This window comes from Solea senegalensis, linkage group LG16, assembly GCF_019176455.1.
Source record: "Solea senegalensis isolate Sse05_10M linkage group LG16, IFAPA_SoseM_1, whole genome shotgun sequence".
NCBI lineage: Eukaryota > Metazoa > Chordata > Actinopteri > Pleuronectiformes > Soleidae > Solea > Solea senegalensis.
The window spans coordinates 7,907,652-7,931,488 of NC_058036.1; the positions used below are offsets into that span (position 1 = coordinate 7,907,652).

The 23,837-nt window shown below is 41.2% G+C and overlaps 1 protein-coding gene across 3 annotated transcripts in view; it reads left to right on the top strand.

The window, feature by feature from the left end:
- Positions 1–5,898: 5,898 nt before the first annotated feature.
- The window catches only part of luzp1 (leucine zipper protein 1), a 42,866-nt gene continuing 24,927 nt past the window's right edge, over positions 5,899–23,837 (top strand). Inside the window, exons 1-3 of one of the 3 annotated variants that reach the window (XM_044048274.1) lie at positions 5,899–6,184; positions 12,689–12,906; positions 23,240–23,298. The gene's annotated coding sequence lies outside the window, so the exon portion shown is untranslated. The remainder of the gene's footprint in view (positions 6,185–12,688; positions 12,907–23,239; positions 23,299–23,837) is intronic. The other 2 variants (XM_044048273.1, XM_044048275.1) reach the window with 2 other exon arrangements.

Consider the following 23,837-nt stretch of genomic DNA (forward strand, 5'->3'; position numbering starts at 1 on the left):
ATAGGTATGTGTCTGTGTGTATATGTGCATATGCATGTATGCATGTGTGCGTGTATATATATATGAATAAATATTTCATCAAAATAAAGTTGATTCATGGTATCAATAAAGCATGTATATGTATATACATATATACATATAAAAAGAGATAATATATTATACATATATATGTATATGTGTATATATATATATATATATATATATATATATATATATATATATATATATATATATATATATGTACGTATAATTGTTGCAACAATTGTCCATATGACAAAGGCAGAACTTAAAACTGTTCACATAATATACAGTACCTGATGGCTGTGACACATAGTGCATGCTCCTCATTGCCTCCAACTTCTCCATTTGCTTTGATTTTGCTTTCTACTGAAGCTACAGTTCCACAGTTGCCTGCTGCTGCTATATTTGCTGCTGGAATAAGTGAACCGAAACACAATGGAGTCATTTAAAATGTAAAAGTTATTAAACCGTTTCAAAATGAGTTCACAAAATGCTAATTTAGCTCCACATTTATCTCCTTGTATTGCTCAGTGAAGTAGGTGATTTTTATATCCAGACTGAGCAGGCGCGGTGGCACAAGCACATAGCTCAAGTAAAACGAGATAGCTTCAGCACAATGACTAAAAATACCAAGCGGAAATGGGTTCTGCAACTAAAATAATCATCATAGTCTTTCAAGAGGACTTCACAATCAGATTTTTATCACAATTTATGATTTTAGCCGCTCACAAACATGATCGTCCGGTATGGAGAATGTGTGTCCCGCGTTCTCTGAACTACAGAAGACACCATGCACCAACCTGCCTGTGTCTGCACCTCAGAGCTCTGTGGTTTCTTCATTCAGTCGGGACAAGCACGGCTATGGTGAAAGACAGAGAAGCACAGATATCACATACAGAAGTACTGTAGAAAATGGTTGTTTTGTTTTATGTAAAAATAGAATAGAATAGAACAGAATAGAATAGATCTTTATTGTCCACCAAGGTAGAAACAGATGACGAAACAACACTAATTACACTAAAAAAATTACCTTAAAGTGCTTTAAAGTTATTTAAAATAGTAGTAAATTTTAAAATAAGAGTAAAAAGTAGGTTTCAGGTTTTCCACCTGGCTCTGCCTTCATGCCACATAATTCCTTTTCTTTCATAGTCTCTTACATGGCCTCTAAATGGCCCGTGGAGGAAAAAAAAGGAAAATAATAATACAAAGATTCATGCAGGTCGTCCCTGATGTTCTACACTGATGCACAGAACTGTCCAAGGAATTTTCCCTCTCAAGGAGTGGTTGTACGTCCAGGCCAGGTGTGCAGAGACACAGAAGGGGAACGATGCCAGGATTGCAACAGCTTTTTTTAATGGGATAGCAATCTATCGACCTGGAAGACTTTTAATCATCAGAAGTTGGAGCGACGCATTCCTCAGGGAGGCAGGAAGGGAGGGCGCTGCCTGTGTTCACCTTTTCCTGTCTTATTATCATCTCCTCACAGTTTCTTTCCTTCACCTGACCTTGATCCATAGCAGAGTAACATTTACACACAGGAAGATGTCAGCAGGACATTTCAGGAGAAGAGCAAGACATGATGAGGAGGATGAGGTTGAGGTTGTGTTTAACTGTACATCTTGCCTGGCAAAGGTTCCTGGCAGACCAGAGCGTGTCGGTCTCTCTCAGGCAGATTTACTGCATGCCAGAGGCTGAGGTTTGAGGAATGTCCCCCTGCAGTGAGAGAGAGACTAAGAGAGAGAGAGAGAGAGAATGGAGAGAGAGAAGACCATGTGAGAGTGACTTAAACAGGCCGAGGCATCTGTACTTCAGGGGAATATAAGACCTGACCGAAAGGACAGGAACTTTTTCAAAATGATCAATGGATTTGAAGCTTTCTCTGTCCGGGATATTCTGTCTATTGAGACATGAAAATCTTAAATAACAGCGCTCACTAGGTTGTTTTGAAAGCTTCTCCGTTAGCGATGATCATCATTTTTATCATGCAGATGATCTTCAAGCACAGCATGTGCATAGCATGACAACATATAAGGTTACACGATGATACACAACAGTGCTTGATGACACTGGATAGAATAGAATAGAATTTTATATAAATCAGGACAATACAGTTAACATAGTTCCAATATACATAATGCATCCGATGTGCTGTACCTATGTGTAGTTTATAGCTATTGCTAGTTTGCAAACTCTTTTACATGAACAGTATAATAACATATTCACGATCAAACATCCACTAAAACACAGAACTGCATGCTAAAATTGCACAATAACAATTTCTCAAATGATATCAAATATCAAATATAAAACATAATCAGCACAATAAAGTATATATAAATCTAATATACCTAAAACAATGAATGGGTACAGCTCTGTTTTTCTTTTAGCCAGCACGTTTGTTGTTTTTCTGATATTAATTTGATGCGATGCGTTCCAGAGTTGACAGCCCTTAATGGAGAATGGTTCAAATGTGGTCGTACGATACTGTATTTTATCAGTGCATGTTTCTCCACATGACAAGCTGCCCTACATTTTGATCCATCCGATGTTACATCTGTTTGAATACTGGTCATAACCAGTTATGAGAGTAGATTGAATTAATCCTTAGTAATCGCTGTAAAATGGACGTGAAGCACAAAAAGCTCCAGTGCAAGCCACATTGGGGCATCAAATCCCCCTAAAATCCTCCTAATTTGCTCTCATTTTATTTCTACATGCAACTGTTTTGGTCAAGAGAATATTGTGCGGTGACATTTGACCTGATCCTTGCACTCTGTACTATTGGCTGCTTGTCATTTTTGGTGATCCGTGCAGGATTATTAGAGATTAGTCTGCTGTTTCAGGCTCTGCAGGTCTCTCCATAGATAAGATAAAATACCTGAGAAAAGCAAACAGCAAAATCACGTGTGCGTAAAGGACAGCCTGCTGGTGAAGTTGACTATGATGTGTGCTGTTTATTCACAAATTCTGATTGGAACAAACAAGGTTTTCTGTTTCTGGCTGGATGAGGACGTTTGTGATTCGGAAAAGTCGTTGGGCCAAATCATACACTCCTCCTGAATCTGCGTGTCTCTGTGCTCCCACAGTATGCAAAGGTGGAGGTTACATTCCCTGAAACCGTGTCCTTCTGCATTCGATTGCAGTCTGTGTAACACATTTGCATAAATATCAGTTGATGTATTAAGGCAAATTCCCAAATGACAGAAACTTGTCTGTGCGTGAGCCAAACCTCTCAGGACGGATGAAACATGACCAATGCACGCTCTCATAAAATCGAGGCACTTCCCGTGTCTGCCCTTACTTCCATGTCGTCTCACTGTCACTAAAGCCTTGATGGATTTGTTGTGCTTTGCTTCGTCATAGATCAAGTGTTGTTTTAATGACTGCAGAAGACCAGAGCCTCCGCAAAACAAGAGTCAAGTCTATATACAGTATATATATATATATATATATACATATATCCCGGTGAAACTAATATATTTGTCTAATACTGCTTCTATGTCCTACTTTCAGTGTTGTAATGTAACATACTTTGCTACTGTACTTAAGTACAAAATGCACATATCTGTACTTTACTTTGTAATATGTATTTCTAGCAACTTTTACTTTTAAAAAATAAAATCAGAAGAAGAAGAGTTGGTGTTATGGTGTGTATTTATATAGAGCTTTTCTAGTCTTGATGAGCTGCTTTACACTCCAGTTTTCACCCATTCACACGCTGCAACATGGGGTTAAGTGTCTTTACTCAAGGACACATACAGACGAGCAGAGCCAGGAATTGAACCCACAACCTCCCAGTTGAAAGACAACTCGTCCTATAAGCTCTTCTTCTTCTGATTTTATTGGTTGTAACGAGTAACAAAGAGCTATAAAAGCTAGAAATTCAAATAACAAAGTAAAGCACAGATACGTGGATTTTGTACTTAAGCGCAGTAACAAAGTATTTGTAATTTGTTACATTACAACACTACTTTTTACAGTAAGAGTATTATAGAATGTAAAGAGTACACATGCATATTCTATTGTGGCACTCATGTGTTTGGACTTGCCCGTTTATGCCTGTAGCTGCAGCAGCTTCTGAAAGGATTTAATTTCTCCCTGATAACTTGGTGTATATTTTATATTTAGCCTTTTTTTTTTTACACAGTGATCATCATCATCATTTATACTTCACCTAGTCCTTCATATCTAATGATATAACACATATAAAAAGGTACTTTAATGGGTGGCAATGTTTAACAAAGTGGAAACAAAGGTCTCACTGTGGGGAATCCTGACAAAGAACTATTTTAATTGCACAACTCACACAGGCGCCGCCAAGGCCTCTGATAAATGCGAGGTTTTTGATGTTCAATAACTATCTTTATCAGGAGAATACAGCGTGGTGTTGATGTGACATTTAAGTGGTGACCAGGCAGCAAAGATTTGGTTTCTGATAACAGAGCAAAGTCCTAAAATGACGGCAGCGTTTATGACGCTCCTCTGCGCTCAAATAAAGCAGCATTTCGCAAGACTTAGTCCAAACTGTGTGAGAAACAGAAGCAAAAACTTCAATATATGTGTGTGTGTGTGAGCATGTATGTATGTGTGTGTATATAGAACATCACCTGCATAACTGACTGTCTATTGTATTCATAAACATTCAAAGGCATTATATCATTACGTTGAAATCGTTACCACAGTAACATAATTCAAGGATAATAAACACAGTGAAGAATTTACTGCGGTGCCATAATCATGCTGTACTAACAGTGCAGACATTACACTTCACTTACAGGTATTATACTGTATAACTGCAGTGCACTCAGGTAGTTGGCACACTGTAATTCACAAGTTAAAGTCGAGTATAGCGTGTGTCCACGTCAAGTTACCACGACTGAACATCGACAGGCTGAGTGACAGCTCTGACCGATCACTGTGTGCTTATTATCGATGGCCAGGATGTGAGCTGCTCTCAGCGGTTCTGTAGAGGTTCCAGTGCCACTGAAACTCTCACATTACATCTACTAAAAGACTAAATACATTAAATTGTGCACGTTTTAAGACCACAAATTACTTTCTGGCATTTGCACACTTCTTGACATATAATGAACTATTAGAATTGACATGCCAGTCAGTTTTAATGGGTGTCACAGTGCATTCTAAAAGCTTCACATATTACGAAATAATATGAATTAACATAATGTCTTCATACTGGAAATTAAAAGAATTATTATAATGTGACTTCCAGTATCACCTCATTTGCATACTGTCTTAGTTTTGACGTTGCTATCACATGAGACGTGTGATACTTTTAGTTCCTCTGTATAAATATTGGATTAAAGACGGTCATTTAAATAGTATATGTGAATTTTATTGCATTTACTTCCTCCAAGGAAGTTAGGCTTTTGGCATTTTCTGATAACACATACTTTAAAGTATCACTTTTAAGTATTTTATACAAGACTGGTAGTGGGTGGATTTCTTTTTTTACTTATTTGTTATTTGTTGTACCAAACTTTAAGGTTAATATTGTTGAAAATGCAATAAAACATTTAAATAAAAATTTAAATTATATGAGAATTCCTCATATAATATGATATGATACGATAAGTTATTCTGCCCATTGGTTCCTTCCTTGTCATCATATTGACCTTTTTATGTTTAAAATGTTTTAGTAAGACGTTAACTGTGAGTCTCTCACCATCCATTCACCCTGGACTCTTGTGGATCCACTGCCTCACACCGGTCTCGCTCTCCTCCTCACTGATGTGGGGGAGAGAGGCGGGACCTCGGAGCCGGGAAGGGCGTTCTCTTTGCGGTCAGACCGGGCAGAGTCATCCCGAGGGGTGGGTCCTCCGGCAGAGAAAGGAAAACCCACCTTTTTTCATTGTTAAGGACGCGGTGGAATGTGATGGTTTGATCTCACACGGACCGGGGGAAAGGGATATCCGCGAGGAACTGACCGACGAGAGCGCATTAGGGAACGGGAACGAACAAACCCGCAGTCCCCGCTGTCGCCTCCAAGTCTGCGCTGTTCTTGTCTGAGGAAATGTGGATGAACTTGTCCTCGCCGCGTCGTTCACAGCAGCAGCGCTGACTTTCTACGTCCGCATGAACTCAAACCGTGGGAAGTTGTGGATTTACCGCGGCGCTTGTGTGACTCGGTGGTGGAGCCGCTAAGGTAAAGTCTTTTATTGGAATTCAGTGTGTTTTGCGGGGTTTTATGGGGAACATGGAGACTGTTTTGAGGGATTCACGCAGCGGCTTCCTGAGTCAGGACTGCAGAAGTCTGAACTGCGGCAAGTTTTTTCCCCTCCTCCTCCTCCTCCTCTGGTCGTTTCGTGGCCAAAAGGAAGCATCAGAACTGCGGTTAAAACATCAGGTGGTTTTAAACACACATTTTTTTTAGAAGGTTGCGGTTTAATTGTTTCGTACTCGCGTAATGGTTTGTAGTGGTAGACCGATTAATCAGCCGGCCGATTATTTGGGCCGATTTAATAAAACAACAACAACAACAACATTAACCGTCATTAAGCGAATTAATGTTTATTTAGATAAATTAGTCAAAAATAAGACTGATTAGTGCAAATAATAAAAGTGCAGCAAAACAGCAACATTATATATTGGATGATTAAAACTTATTTGTTTTTAGTGTATTATAACTTTTTTTTGGGGGGGTTGCATTTTGTACCAATGTATATGTGTATATATACATATACATATACATACACTATACATGCATTTCAAGTTGTTTTCTTGCACCTTCTGTTTCTTATCTTATGGTGATCCGAGTAACTGTCACCTGCAACGTTTGAAGACTGTCAGTCGACCGATTGAACAGTTGTGCGGATCTTCCTTGCGTTTATAGATAGATATAAGTTTCTGTTGTTGGCCAGTACTTGTCGACTTTGTACCAGGCTTCAGAGCCAGAGTAGTGGTCCAATTTCTCCCTGGAACATGTAAGAAAAGGCAGAAGAACTATGTTCAACTATACTGTACACTAACGTGTTGTAATGTAGAGTAATTCCTTAAATGTTTACAGAAAAGAGAAACTGTATGTTGTGTGGTAAATATGCGTTATTGGTGGTTGTTAGAACTTGCTTTTTTTATAGTTATTAAAGTTGGTGATTGATTTAATAGTTGGTGACTTTTTGTAAAAAACAAGAAGTAGTAATAATGAACATCACCTCTGTTTAAATCTTTAATGTGATGAATGATTCAAGTTATTTTTATTATAGAAACAGCCAGAGGATGTTTCTGAACCTGCAGACGTGCACTGGATCGTCTTTGAATGGTAGACAACTTAAATGTAATCTCAAAAGGACTAATTTAGCCTGGGATCTAAGTTGGTTTTATAACCCTTTTTTTAACAGTTAAAGTAATTTATTAGAACATATTTTGTTGAGGTTGTCATTAGATGACTGTGAGATCAACATTTCTTGGTTTTGGTTTGCACAAATGTTTTAAAGATGCAATTTAAGAGGGACAGCAACTCCAAGCCTGTGACTACTTCTGATCCATTGAGCTGTCGCTCCAAAACTCAGTGGCCAATCAGTAGGCAGCTTCCTAAGGCCCGCCCATGGTCAGAATCGCAAAGAACAAGTGTATTTTCAAACAATAAAACAATATTTTTGAACGATTAAATTGAAATTTTATATTGGCACAGATCCAGTTCCATAGAAAACCACAAAACTCTTAATACACAACAGTTTGTCGCAGCTCCCTTTTGTAGCTTGTCCTGTGTGACTATGTGTCTGTTTTCCTTTATGTTCGATGACTTGTGTGCTGTGCAGGCCACGCATACATGTACTAAAACAAGGCGGTGTTGTAGACTCTGTCGTCTTAACAGTACGCGTCGTGTGCTGCCTCATCAGAACCGTAACAGAGGAGCATGTGTCAACGGCAGAAAGGGTAGTTGTAGTGGTGGAATACTTATCTGCCAGGTGGGGCTCGTAAACAGCAGCACACCGAGGGAAAGAGATGGAGGGGACCTGCCTTGACCTGTTTCAGTCATGAAGGAGACAAAAAAAAAAAATGCTGATGACTTTCCAGTAAGGCTCGCCCTCCCAGCCAGCTGCAGATTATACCAGCTGAGTCAACCAGCCCGTGCTGCTGTGAAGCCACTTTCCTGCTGCACTCAGCACAGGCACTTGCATGGCAGCTTGTCATGGAGGTAAATGTGTGAAGAGGGTTTCCTTTGGTATTTTCTGGGGGGGTTAATACACCACATGTGAAGGGAATTTCAGCAGTGTTGGTAGAACAGCCAAGGGGAAAATCAAATGAGAGAAGCAGTAATGTGAAGAGTGAGATGTGTAATACTATTAATCTGACCTGTGCATTTACAGTCTTGATTAAATTCTCCTTGAAGTTAGATTTGTCTGGTTGCCCTTGTTATCGTTAGCGGTGACTCCCAGCAGATGCTCCCTTTGACCTTCGTCCCTGTTATTGAACATGTGCACTGATCATTAATGCTGACACAGTAGGAGTGCCAGTAGCACCCGTTCTGTGACCTTTTCAATTTCATGATGCCACGACGTGAAAGTTGAAGAAAGACAGAAATTGCGAGGAGTCCTGTTAAGTACTTGTCGCATGCAATGCCAAGTAATAATCATACCCCTTTTCTCTTCTTATACGACCTGAGCTACACCGCGCATGATTGGTTTTCCACTCTGCAGAGAGCTATGGCTGTCCTATGAAACTGCCTGTGCTACTTTGGGTGAAAACCAAAACTAATCATTATGGGTGTCCAATAAGGGTAATTATCAGACTAAGCACTGGACCTGGGGATTACATAGTGGCTAAATGACTGCTCTGGGGAATAAATTAAAATATTGAGGTTTTCTGCCTGGGAGAATCAAACCACAGGGAAAGTCAAACCCAGCCTGTTGGCAGTGGCAGTCAGTGGCAGTCGGCACATCAAGGTTTAGTGCACATGTTAGTGTAGTTTGATCAGTGTGAAATGATAGAACATTAACGTTGACGTCATCCGGTGCCAGTGCATACAAAACGGAACAGATCATTTTGTTGCATCATTGGCAACGCATATTTAGAATTGTGTGATGTTATTTCTGACATCATCCTGTATAATTATCAAAATCCACAAGGAAAAAACATCACAATTTCCCAGAGACTAAGGTGCCTCACCCTCTCTAGGGGTCGCCACAGAGGTAGGCATAGAATATGGTTGGATGGATACCAGAAAGAAGAGAAATAGAGCTTTGCGCCCATATACTTGTCATTATGGTAGCCTTCATGACTTCCACAGAATGAATGTCCAATCAAAGACTAGATTTACCGGTGCGTCACACGTTTGTGACGTCAGCTTCTAAAAGTACCTTCCCATCCATCCATCATCTGCCACTTTATCCTCCACAGGAGCGTCGCGGGGGTGGGTGTGCCAATCTCAGCTGACATATGGTGATAGGCAGCGTAGACCCTGGACAGTCCACCAGTCCATCGCAGGGCCACACACATAGAGACAAACAACCATTCACTCTCACATTCACACCTACGGTCAATTTAGAGTGACCAATTTACCTAATCCCCATATTGCATGTTTTGGACTGTGGGAGGAAGCCGGAGAACCTGCAGAAAACCCACACACACACGGGGTGAACATGCAAACTCCACGCAGAACCCAGGTTTTCTTGCTGCAAAGGCTCGAGTGCTAACCACAACTCTACACACGTGTGGTGCTTCTCAGTACCATCATTTCTAAATGGTTGAATAATTGCCAGATATTGGAAAAAGGGAGCTCCTTGAACATTTTTTGACTATTCTACAGCCATAAAAATCAATATAAATCCTGGTGGCCTGATTATCATTCAATTATGAATATAGTTGCAATCGTTTCAGCTACATTACAAAGAATATCATCATAGGAATGAATGGGGAAAGAAAAGTGCACGCAAACAGATGTGTGTGTCCTAATAAGCTGTAATAGATAGCTCATATTGAATTAGGACCGGATGGTGATGGTTATTATTAGTGATAGAATCTCACTTTCAGCCTCAGTGACCTGGGAATAGACCAGCGGAGGATGCACACACACGGCACAGAATGATATTGGAGGCGTTGCAAGCGGAGGCCTCCTTGAAATAGCTCTGCTGAATCACAGTCTCTTAGAGACTAGCATTAAAGCCCACACACGGTGTGTGAGTGCGTGTTCTGTGTGAGTGCATGTGTGTGTGTTTCCTTATAACGTAATAATGGGCTCAGTATCCGGGACAGAGGCTGCTGTTGACAATGCGCAGGCCAGCTGGAGTTGCCGTCTGTAAGGTTAGGGTTGTTGGAAGATGGTTTTGTGCCATAAAGATGCCTGTGTGACACTGAGCATGTCCATGCTGTATCTCTGGATGAGGGGGAGATGAAACAGTGTAATTATTTACCCGTATGTCATCAACATAAACGGAACATGCGATCATTGTGACATATCCCGTCCATGTATTGACGCAAAATGAAAATAAAAAACATGTCCAGCTTGTGTGTTGAAAAAGAAATTTGTGCTCGCCTGTGGTTGTAAGTGGAATATTTTTGGACTTTTGATTTGTTTGAAAGTGTCTCTCAGTATTGTGACACACTTTTGGGGCATTTTGTAGCATAAATGACTTGGGTATTTGCGGCCTCAGCATTTCATCTGCTTCATGTTCACATAATGAGTATCTTGTGTGTTGTCTATCTCGCGATTTATGTTGCAAACCAATCGACAGAACGATCCATAACAAACTTAATCAGTTAACCTACAGTCGGGTAAACATGAAAGCATAAACAAAGCGTAAACATTCCCTTTTTATTTATCTTTGTCTTTGTGCTGAACTGGAAAATCTATCTTGCGTTCTTGAAATTTGTTGAGCATCTCACATATTTCTGATTTATGTGTGCAATTGATTCCTTCACAGACTTTACAGATTAGAGTTTCTCCTCTACTGCGCATGTTGATATTCCTCCGTTTCCTCCCATTCTTTTTTACACGGTCTCCTCTCCACCTCTCTTTTTATCTTCTCCTCCTGCCTGCCCTCCCTGTCAGTTTTCGGTATCAGTTGTGAACTAGTGACAGGGCAGAGTGCTGTGATTTCAGCTGGAGTTCAAACTACTTGAACTGTATGTGTATCCGCGGGTTGGTTGTGCGCGCACGTGTGTGTGTGTGTGTGTGTGCGTGTGTGTGTGTGTGTTCCAGTGCCCTTTTCCTTTCTGCGTCTGTTCAGAGTCTCTTGTAGATTTGTCATCAGATACTAGAGGCTGAGTGTGTCAGTCATTCAGCGACTTGTAGCCAGAAGCACATCACAGCTCACAGCAAGTGTTCACATGCCTTATTATGAATCTCATTAACACACACGCTGACAAGCCGAGTGACAGATATGTGCTCTCACATTCCACGTCGACGCAAGAACGGATTCTGCTCAAACAACTTCTCCTGCATGTGTGTGAGTTTAATGAATCCTCCTCATTAGTAACTCCAAAGCGTGCCAAACTGCCTGCTCATTACTCAGCTACTCACTCACTCGGTACATTTACATGCACAGTTTAATCCAGCTAAGGCCGCAGCGCGACAGAGACGGGCAATCGGACAACTTGTGTTTGAGTCCGAGTAGAAATGTGGAGGAGATTATCAACTTATTGGTTGTGTACGTCTGACTACGCCTCTGTAGTCGGTGCTGTATCTCTCCTATAAGCCAGTGCGTACTGAATCAGATTCCTGTTGAGCTTTACGTCACGTCGAAACGCTGAGATGGACCGTGATGTGGTTCTGTATCTTTCGTACGCCTGTAAATCTCCATGGGTCAAAGAGTGGGGAGGACGTTTTGGAACGCCAAGTCCGACTAAACGTATACATGCAGGAGTAATCTGACTATGATCGTATCATCCAGGTATATTAGTCCAACTAAGACGAGCTTGATTTTAATTTGACTAATTAATTCTTAGTGGCCTCACCACTCTGTTGCCGACAGTTTCACGTCAGAGAAGGATGCAGGTGTGTCCGCCTTCCTGAGCCAAAATTAACCTGCCCAAGGAAATAATTGCCTTAAAATGTTTAAAACTAAGTTTCATAGTAGTGATTGTGTTAACTTTGGAATTGATAGAGTACATCTCTGGCTTTAAATGACTCCCATTTAACGTGAAGCTAAACTCTACATTTTCTCCTGTTCTTATTGAATTACTGGATGATTATCAAACATTTTAAATGAAGTTTTGCATCTAGGCAGCTGTGAAATAATTAATTTTGGTCCGAACCAAAACTGACAGTCCATAGTTATCACAGCTGTGCCTCAGACTGACAATACTGAGCGGTCTCATTCACAAAAAACATTTTACACAGGAATTCTGCTTCCTGTTGCACGACATATTTCTTCGGAAATCCAGCTCACCGCTCAACAACGAGCCAGTCATTCATTTGAAATTGTGACAAATCATTACAGCCCAATGAAGAGCTAAACCTGTTCCCCTGAATGCTATATTGTGGTAACAAGGACACACCGCATCAAGGCTTTAGTTGCTAAATGTTGTCATGGTGAATTATTAACAGATCTGTTCAATTCTTAACACCTTGTTTACACCATATTTTGAACACTGTGGCATTCACAGTATATTTTATAGCACATGCTGCTGTCTTCAGATGTCTTTGGTGTTCCTCTGCCATTATTACTCAGAAATGATCTACATCTTGCCTTCTGATACCATATTTCAGGAATCTTCAAACACCAATTGCTCCCCTGCAGTTCCCAAACCCAAGCCCTGCCACATGAAGGTTCTTATATTGTGGCACGTAGCTGTAGCGGAAGAGGAAAGTCATCATCTGGTCTTCATTTTGACGTCCCAGTGGTCCACCACTTCCTTATCGCATGGAAACAGACCAGGATTGAGTCGGCTTTGGATGCAACATCAGAATGTCATTTATTGTTTGCGGTGGGTTCAATTGATGATTCATGCATTTTAACATTTTTTATGTTATGCAACTGTGAATCACTTGGTTTTGTCTCCACGCTTGCGCCAGGTCATTTTGTCTTGAAGTCTCTTGTCTCGTCTTTTCGTCTTGCTTTTGCAAAAGATATCATGACCTTTACTGGACACCCGATGGGTGGAAAGTCTAGATAATCTGGATCACAACAGTGTGTTTTTTGTTTTTCATTTGAGTCAGGACTTCTTCTCATGCCGCCTCCTTCTCACACCTTCCGGTCCTCCATGCGGAGTAGTTTATTTAGCAAAACACTCGTGCCAAGATGGTGTTTGTTGCTGTCTGATACCTCCCTTAGACAAGCAGGTTGTAAGTCCTGTAATGTTTAATCTGCAGCTCAGCCAGGTCAGCCACCCCACGTGGAGTTGGAGTTTGGACCACACTGGCTCCAAATGTGGGTCTCCCTTTTCCTCTGTGTTTTACATGGCGTGTTCCACTTTTTTTTGGTTGTCCATTTTTTTCCCAGCTGGTTCCTGAGTGGAGCTTTGGTTTCTGTTAAGACATTTCAACCCCCCCCCAACAAGTTGTTTTACAGAAGTTCCCTCGTGTGCCTGTTTTGTTTCCTGCACTGCTTCTCAAAAATGGCTATCTCGTAGATCCTGGAAGAGAAGAGGAAAGAAGTGCAAGGGAAGTGGACTTCAAAAGCATGTAGGAGGCACAACAAGTCAGAGAGAGAGAGAGAGAGAGGAAGGAAAAGTGGCTAAGACATTTTTAACAAGGGAAAAGCAAAAGTTAAGGCAAATCTTGTAAATTCCTCAACCACATTCTTATTTTTTTAGGTGTTTTCTTCAAAGGGCCAACATTTCCCGTCTGTATGATTGTTATCATGTCTCGCTCACTCTGCTCACTCTACCTTTTTTTGCCTCGCTAAAGAGGCACCGCTCCTTTTTTTTCCCTCCTGTCACTCCTCCTCCCTCTCCTGCCTCGTCCAGGAGTATTTTTGGAAGTTAATGAAAAGAGAAATTTGAACCGCTTACCCTTAAAAGGCAAGTCTGGGTCAGCTGGGTGGAAACTTGTATTATTAATGCCCCGAACATTTTCTTTGCAAGCGGGTCATCTTTGATTTTAAGTGCGTGTGTGAGTTGCTGAGTACACTGCAGGAATGCTGTGGGTTGGGGGAAATAGAAAGGAAGGATGGTGGGTTAGCAAGCAGGCCTACGTCCACGGGAAAGGAAGGGGGTTCAGGGGCATATTTGGCATATTTCAGGAGCCATTCCAGTCTGGTTCAAGATGCATTCCACTTCCTAGAGATCTGGCTGAGCAGGCAGACAGACAATTATCAAGGGAGGGGAGGAAAGGTGAACATCACGCTCTACTTCCTATCAGTCTCGTGATGTTGATGGTGGAAGATGGCACCGCAGACACAAACCTTGCTCTAAAGCCACTTAAACAGGTGGTAAAAAGATATAAAATACCACTTCATGCCACCGACAGATGTGAAACTCCCCAAAAACCGAGTCGGTTACCTCAGTAATACCCTTAAAAGGCTAAATGCTGAACCAAAGTCTTTCACCCAGCAGCAGGGTTTGTATGTTTTGGGTACCATCACTGCAATTTGATGAGTGTTTATGTGCAGAGAGCTGTAATATGTCTCTTTCAGCCTCTCGTCTGTGGCATAATAGTTACAGTTCTCTACAGAGTTTATGATGGCTTAGTCATAACCCTACAGTCACATGGATGCTGACTGACGTTGGCAAAGCTGCAGTGTGGCAGGTAGGGTTCACCACGGGGTCAATCATGACAGTATGTACAAATGTACACACAGCACCCCCACTTGATTTTTCTTTGTCCTTGAAACGGTCTTGTACAAGTAAGGCTTCTGTATGTTTACGTTTAAAAATAGGGAATTCTGATTCACACAGTGACACAAACTAAGCTAAAAGCTAGTGGAAAAATAGGAAATATTAAAAAAAAATGCTATGTGGAAGTTTATTGTCCTGGCATTGACACAGACAATATCAAGCATGTGTGATGTCTTGTCTCGCACTTGGACGCGTCTGCTGATGCTTAAGTTTTAATCTTATTAATGAAATGTGGATTAGGGAACCACCTGCGACTGTAAAGCGTTCATGAGTGCAGAACAAACAGAAGCTCACAGCGTGAATGCTTTGTGAATGGAGCATGAAACTCACATGGATTACACTGTGTCAAGCTGTAACTTCAGCGTCAACCAAAAGAGTGATGATTGTCCCTCTAGTGTGAGATGTCATCAACTCATTCTAAGACCTTCTGAAGCCAGTTTCTTCTGATATTGTGTTACGTTTTCTATGACAAATACTAATAATACTATGGGTACTGCAAAACTTGTATTCACTATACAATGCCCACTGGGTTTATACTGGGGAAGCTGTTGACAGCTGGAATTAATCCAATGTATGTTGTGGGTGAGATTATATCAACAGTGTCCAGTTAAACCCCCATCTGCAGACTCCAGGAAGTCACTGATCCTGACTAAAACAATAGTCCAATGCATAATCCACCTATACAACAAACATATTTATACATATTTAGTGTAATTGGAATGACCCCACACTTGTTCTCTCTGTATTATGCATCCTTTGTGCTTCATTAAATGCTCCACAATCCGATTGGAAATGTTCACATGTTGCTCAGTCCCCCACTTTTTTTCAGCCTATAACTTGTTCCATATTGGCTCTATTTGTGTATCGGATTCCTCAAACAGCAAGAGCCTGCTCTGATGTCGTGAGTGGGTGAGTAAGAGAGGGAAAAGCCGAGTGGAAAATAGTTGAGTGTAAAATACTCGGAGGGACAGAAGGAACAAGAAGCAGCAGGCTCCCTGTAAAACATGACTTTTATAATGATTGCAGGCTGTGATTTATATGTTGTGTTCATTGAGAGAAGAAGAAGAGAAGGGGAGAATAAAAAGAGGGAGGTACTTCAGGATCCTTTCACGCAGACTGACCGTGTGTAGGCAGAGTTTTGCAGATTATGGGCAGTTTTTATGAATGTCAATCTCCAAGTTACGTCGCAGCTCTTCCTTTTCTGTCCTATAACTAAAGAGGGGAAAAATTAAAATAAGGTTTGAGCATGTAAAAACGTTTATTTTGAGCTTGTGTTTGCCGTGCACTGTACTCGTGGGTGCAGCTGTTTGATTGCGTGTGTCTTGACAAGAGAAGGTTATTTGTAAAGGAAGAACACATGAGGATCAAAATCCAAACTGTTACTTCCACTTCTACTGTACGAGTGTTTTTACACACACAGACTGACTGGAGAACTCACCCACACACGGCTGCCTGTCCCACTCTAAGACCTCGGATCTACAGGGCGGCTCTCAAAATAAAATTCCTCCTGCAGATTATTTTTCTTGTGATCAGAAAATATACACTTTCTCAGTGAGAGGAATTCTCGGACATCACAGCTAACTCCACCCCCCTGGTTTCTCTTATTCATCCTCTTCTATGTTGCCCACCCCCCGCTCTGTTTCTACTTAACACACTTGTTTTGTACCTCAAGCACAGTTTGGGTAACATAATAAAGTGTAATCATTTTGTCACAACTATGGCGTGCGTGTGACCCACAGGCCTCTCTCCATTCGTCCATCCCTGATTAAACAAGTCTGCTTTTAAGAGCTTTCATCATTTTGGTGCTGATGCATGCAGACCCCGACTGTTGGACTATTTTCAGGCTCCTCCTCTCCACCCTCTTTTTTCCCCCTACTTTCCTCTGCTTTGGTTTTATTGTGAAGGAGATCTCTGCACCGCTGCATTTACTGAAGGGCAGCTGAGGGCTGGGTTGGCTGGTTTTCCCCTCCATGCCAACATTGCTTTTTGGAGCTCCTTCTCATGCTCACTGTCTCAACCAAGAGAAGTGAAGCAGCACAATGTGAGCCATGGCAAGGCTCACATTGTGAGAAAAAAACTGTTTGGCTGAGGCTCAGATTCTACTTTAAGAGACATGAAACCCTTTTATATTATGTCCCAAGTTTTGTAGCAAATGAAGAGTAGAAGTGCAACTCTTTTTTTTTTTTTTGTTTGCCTTTACTGGACATCTGATATTGTAGAAAACTGTAATTTTGTTTAAATGCCCACAGTTTAATGTGACTGTTTAGGTCTAGATCTGCAGATTTTGGTTCTTTGCATTATCGGTTAAACTGAGAACACATAATGATGCATTCCTTTTGCACAGTCCAATCCCCAAAGATGTTCAGAAGCTGAAACCTTAAGAGTATTTCAGAGTGTGTTTGATATACAGTTTAACTTGGTTATAAGAAATAGTAATATTTTAGCAAAACAAAGCAGAAGTGTAATGAGAGATAGCAGAAGACTGGCATACTGGTGTAGATACACTTTGTCTGTGAATATTTAACGTAGATAATGTTTTTTATGGCCCATTGCCGTCGCCTTGTTATCGCCTCTCATCATGTGATAATTCTTGGCGGCACTTCTCGAGCCGACACACTTTCACTTTCAATCTCCCCCTGTCTCTGAGTTAATTTGTTCTTTTCTACACCGGTAACATCGTCGTGGCAAAAAGTTGACCCCTTTTTTAGACAAAGTTTATAATTTACAGTAAAGATGTTATTCATTTCAGTCATTTTGATGGACAGTGATCACCCGTCCCTATAATTCTGACCTGAATGTACGTTTATGTGGACAAATTCAGACATGAGGGCCTCACAATGAGCCTGTAACACTCCCAAGTCACTGAGTGGCTCATTTGTGCACTGTGGAACACTGGTGAATACCAGGCATATTTTATGATCCAACTCCCCGCCAGTTCACTCTTTCTCCTCATGTCTGGGTTTATTTGTGAAGCTAAGCCAGTCTGGCCATCCACCCCCACCCCACCTTACTACCTTCTCCTTCCCTCTGGAGCAGAAGACTGAAAACGCGCTTTCACTCAGGGTAACGTGCAGTGAGTGGGTGCAGTTTGTTGCCCAGGAGAACTTGAATCAAATATGAACTTGTGGCCAGCATGGGTTAACACCCAGTGAAAAGTCTTCACGTGGGTAGGCATGTATGTATACACCGTATACCCTGTTACTGTGTCCTTGACAAACAGGCCCGCCACATGTGGTGATGTGTTTTGACTGTCTGGTCAAACAAGGGTACAGCAGATCTCACTGCCCCGCGGCTAAGAGCAGCTCTCGCCCACCCACTCGGCCTCCCTCCCGTCTCGTCTTAAAGACTCTCATCCGCTCCCTCGATTGTTTCACCTCTCTTCCACTCTCACTCTTCTAGGTGTGGACATGCACAGAGGAATGCGGTTAAATTAGTGTTTTCGCTCTCCTGCCAGCCAGCTGCATCTGCACCCTCAGCCGTGCCAAGCGTTTGAGACACAACTGACCTTAAAAGGAAACAATAGCAGCCTATCAATTCTGCTCTGCCAGTCAGGGAATGGCTCACTCCTGCATGGGCAGGGTCCAGCTCACACGCAGCACAGGAGACGTGTTTGGAAGTGAACTTTGCTGCTTAGAAATGAGAGCGGCACAGTACACCCAGTTAACTTGTCTTCCTATTACTTTAATTATGTGTATACAAGACTGCAACTTGGCATTCACACACACAGCAAGATAATTTAACTAGAATGTTAGTTTATTTGCATTTTTCTATTTATGTAACTAGCACTAACTATAGTTATAGTATATTCCTGAGGCTGTTTTATTAGCAAAGAACAAACAAACAAACACCCTTTTAGTTAAAGGCTGAGACAGCTAGCTGTTTTAAGTTCCTCTTCACAATTGTACACTATACAAGCCTTCACACCAGAAAACATATCAAGATGGGCGTAAAGACAAATATCCAGATGTCTTAAGATGACACCTTCAGACTAAGTTTGCATGGTTGGCAGTCAGCAGCATTAGGGAGTGGAGGTGTGTAGATTGTCTCATGAAAAAGTACGTTTACGTGCACAGTTTAATCGAGCGAAGGAGTAAAACTGGCAACCGGACAACTTGCCGAGTACATATGCAGAGGAGAAAATCGATTTATTGGCCGTGTACGTCTGAGTCTGAGATGGATGATGCTGTGGTTCTGTATGTTTTGTACCAAATTATTGTCTTAGTCGGACTAAAATTGGACTTTTAACATGCATGTAAGCACAGCTGGTGCTACTTTGTAATCAGTTTTCTGGACCTGAAAGAGACTACTGCAATACGGCAGTGCGCTGAATAGACTATTTAAGTTTGTATATAATATATATATACACACACACACATGCACTCATTTATTAAAGTATATTTACATTGTGAAGAGCCAACTTGTGTCGAGCGACCTCATGGTGGCAGCGACACTTGGTACAAGTCGACTCTAACATAGCTATGCTGAGCCAAGTTTCCCTTGGCTCATATTTTGTCAGGCTCCTAATGAGATCAGGTGGCCTGTCTTCACAGCCCGGCGGCTCAACAAGAGAATAGTTTGATAACCAGTTATATGCCGATCCCAGGCTGGGTGTAATTTTCTATATGGGCGGCGCCTTATGTTAATCATTCATATCAGCACTATTTTATATGGTTCTTCAACACGGATGTAGCGTGGACAGTTAGCAGCCACGTGATTTCTCCATCTCTAACATTACCCCAAATGGCAGTACGATCATTTATTTGACTTCCAATTAGAGGAGGAGTCACAGGCCTGAATAGCTTTGCGGGTAAATATTTAACTATTCAACCAACCGTGCCAGTGGCTCTCACCAGCTGCTGAACATAGACGGATAGATGTGACGTCCTGAATTTATTCAAATTTATTTGTTTCATCAATGCAAAATGTGCTGTTAAGATTAAGCAGGGGTGTGCCTTATTTCTGTTTTTAGTCATGTCACATACACACTGGTATCTACAAAAATTAAGTTCCAAGGGGATGAATGTCCAGGAAATATGTGTTATGCTTCAAATAAATAACAATAGGCCCAAGAAAACTGAGATGAGGAAGCACAATAATGGATTTGACATTTTAAGTTTCTTTTTCGCCTTACAAAAAACCCCTACGTCAGGATTGCTGTATTGTGAACAAGGTGTTCTCCGACATTGTCAGTTGTCATATAACTGTTACTGTTTAAGGCAATAATAGTCGTCACAAATCAACCTGCACCGTCAGCACTAGCGTGTGAAATCCTCAGCTGTTATTTGTGGAACAGGGAGGGCTACAGGGCTGTAAGTCATTAGATATTAGGACAGGTTCTTCAGGTTCACAGAGAAGTTGAGGAGGTGGATGGTTTTCCATGATACATTCTTACTCCACCTTGCCACTGTGCTGGAATGCAAATAGCAGTGGGAAGAATGCTGTTCACACCAAATGGAAAAAAAAAAGTCTTTCTCTGGTGTTGCCTCCGCCTCTCTTTTGTTAGCTCCTTCTGTCTGCCACTTTCTGGATGTCTGCTTCCTGTTTCTCCCCAACTTTATATTCCGTGTATCTGCTTGTTCTTTCTGCTTCTGTGTCTCTTTACATTGTTGTTGTCGTCCTCCTCCCTCTCTCTCTCTCTCTATCGCTCTCTCCCTCTCTAGGCATCCTGTTCACTGTGTTTGATTTGGGCATTCCTTTCCTCATGCAGACAAAACAACCCCAGACCTCTCTGAACTTCAGCCCCCAGTGTGCACACACATACACACACTCTCCCCTCTGCTAATCACTCACAGGAAATGGGCTCCCATGCAAACGAGTCCCGCCTGTCCAGTGGAACCCAGGCTGAAGTTTCAGGCCTTGAAATGTTCTCCACTGGAGGAAAGTGAACACTCGCTTCTCTTTCCCTCTTCCTCTTCTCGCTCTCTCGTTGTACTCATCGTGGGTCCTCTGTCTTTTTTTCTCTCACCACATATAAAGGGATCTATTTTACCGTGAAACGTAGTTAGTATATTCACGTGTAATGGACACATTATATAGCATTTCTTGCTCGACACTGATCCTGCTTTCTCTGTGAATGCCTGTGTGTGTGTGTGTGTGGAGTTGGCCTCACTTATGGTGTTTGTGTTTGGTGATTCGTTATCATCTGTTTTCTATTTTGTGTGATAAAGGTGTGTTCTGAGATTAAAACTGTACGATACTATATATATAAACAAACGTGACTTGTATTGTGCCACGTGTTGGTACAGACTGAACGAGAACAGTGAATAATCCTCCTTTAGGGCAAAAATCCTAATTCCTTTGTTGTAAAAAAAGGAAAGAACACATTCGGCGACTTTAAGATTTTAAAAAAAGTCCACTTTATTGGACTGTAATGTGTTTGAAATTAGCAGTGGTCCTGATATTTTGTTCTTATCTTGTGTCAGTTGGAATTTGGCTCTCAAGAGATAAGCTGTATCACTAAGGAACAAGGTTTTAAGAAAAACTCCACACGACCAAACACAGAGACACTAGAATATTTAACATTATTCTGGATTGCTCTTAGCATGTAAATATATAATTTGACAAGGACGATGCATCATGGTGCAAGTATGCAGCACCTGGATTTAGCTGAGCAAATAGATAAGAACCTCACTAAAGTGATTAATATGCATCAGCTGGGAACACGTTATTTTCCCTCAACTGACGCAGTGAGTAGCTTAATTCTTCAACGACCATTTCGGAAGACATGTCCCGTGATTGTGAAAAGGATCTTGCTCCGCTTCAGAAGGGTCTAATTACCGGGCTGCATCAAGCAAAGAAAACAACAAAGTAATTGCTGGAACTACTTAATTTTGGTTAAGAGCTCTCAATTATTAAAACCTGGAGCATGAGGCATGTTCAGCAGTGGATTGGCCACCACTGAGTTTAGGCCTTGATCCAATTCAGAATCTTTGGAACGAACCAGAGAAGTCTTTATCATAGATAAACAGACAATGGACAAAGTCTTCCAGGTTCCAACCAGGAAATAAGAATGTATTGGGGCCTCCCACTTGGAAGTCTATTGGAAATTGAGCTTATGTTATAAATCAAATGGGCAGTAACATTTTTCCTGTGTGTCTCTGTTTTTGGTTGTTCTTCAATAACAGCTTATGTCAGTTGTGTTGTTTATGTTCTGGTTCAGATGAAAACGGATAATAGATCACATTACATATGGGTCGACACCGGTGTGATTGACAGCCGCTGTCGTCCAATGGGAGCCTGGTTGTAGTCGCCTGTGAACGTCACCATCTACACTGCATGTTCTAGCATCCTCAGAAGGATGAAGAAGAAAATGGGGCTGTTTTCATTTATCACACAGAATAGACAGCTGGTTGATGATTTTTGGCCGAATGATAGCGCCGTTGAGAAATGCTGATTCAGCAAAAACCTGTGCGGTGAAGTTATGCCGCTGCCTTTATGAATCTAACATGATGCAGCTGAACGTAGATTGCAGGGTTAGTCTCCTTGCCGCGAAGGAGAGACAGAGTGGGAACGAGCGGAGAGTGACAGCACTGACTGAAAGACTAAGCCTCCATGTCCATCAGTCACTGCTTACGTGATCAAAGTGTCTGTAAGCGTCTGCTCTCGTCTACATTTGCATTCAACAGAGAAATCTCTTTCTGAATAGTTAACAGATTAACATCAGCACCTGTTGTACTAGTTTTTTCCTCAATTGTTTCCTCCCTGTTACAGATATTTTACAAAACAATCTCACCTCAAGGTACTTTCCCGTTTTACAGCTTTCAAACATATCACACATGCCTCACAGTGGACTTTGCTCAGCTGTCGCGCATGCTTGATTTCCAAAGGCTTATTATTATATTGGGATATTTGTTTTTGTATTAGGTGCTCATTTTATATTTTACAGGTCTACAGCGGAGCATCCTGTTGCTGCTTATAGTTCTCAGGAATGTTCCTTTTCTCTTTAGGACGGCCCTCCTTCTCCACTATCCTCTCTCTCTCATCCTTTAAATTCAATCCAGACTCAAGTCTTAAATCTGGATTCTCTGTGCTTAACCAAACATATGGAATGCTACTGTAGTGGAATGCTCCAAGTCAACGTGTGTGAGTGAGAGAGCCTCTAGGATGATGATGATTATGATAAGTGTGTGTGTGTGTGTGTATGTTTGTGTGTGTACCAGTACCTCCCTGGAGAACTGAATAGGGTCTTCTGTTGTCATGGCCAAACACTTGTCTGCTCATGCATGAGTCGACTGCAAAGCTTCCAAAACGCGTCTCATATCTGAGCAGTTGGCTCATTTTTTGCCCGTTAGCTTAAATGTGAACAATCTCCCCTACAGTGAGTGCATTGTCAGCACGGCTGCAGGCCGTGGACCTCACCAACTGCCAAACATAATAATGAAATGAGAGAGATGGCATGGAGTTTGGATCTTGATATTATGATGACCAGGGGTGGGTCCACATTTATTAACCTTATTGCCCCTCTTGTGTGTTTTCACCACAGGATGGACCCTGTGCAGAAAGGAGCTTAATGTGCCACAGACACAGAGCTACATCTGAAATGTAAGTTCAAATAAACGTTGATTTATTTGCTCTATTTTGCACATAAACTTTGTCACTGAAAGACTGTGTCATCTCTTGTTAGTGAAGTTAAATGGTTGATTAATACCTATGATTTACTCTTTACAATTTCTACATAAGATAACCCTCACCCCCATGTATTTCTCTTTGAATCATTTTACCATATATTGTTTGAGATGGTAATCTATAGAGCTGAAACAATGACAATTAATCGATTTATTAATTAATTAATTAATCGTCAACTATTTTGATAATCGACTAATTGGTTCAAAGCTTTTTTCATGATTGAAACAAGATTTCCGATCGTTTAAGCTTCCTAAATGTGAGTATTTTCTTAATTTCTTTGTCTCTGGATAACAAAGAAATCATTAAAAGTGAATCATTTTGGTTTGTGGACAAAACAAGACATTTGAGAACATCATCATTACCAATCAACATTTAAGGTTTTCTGATATTTTATGGGTCAAACGATTAATCGATAAAATGATTGACAAATTATGAAAATGATCATTAGTTGCAGC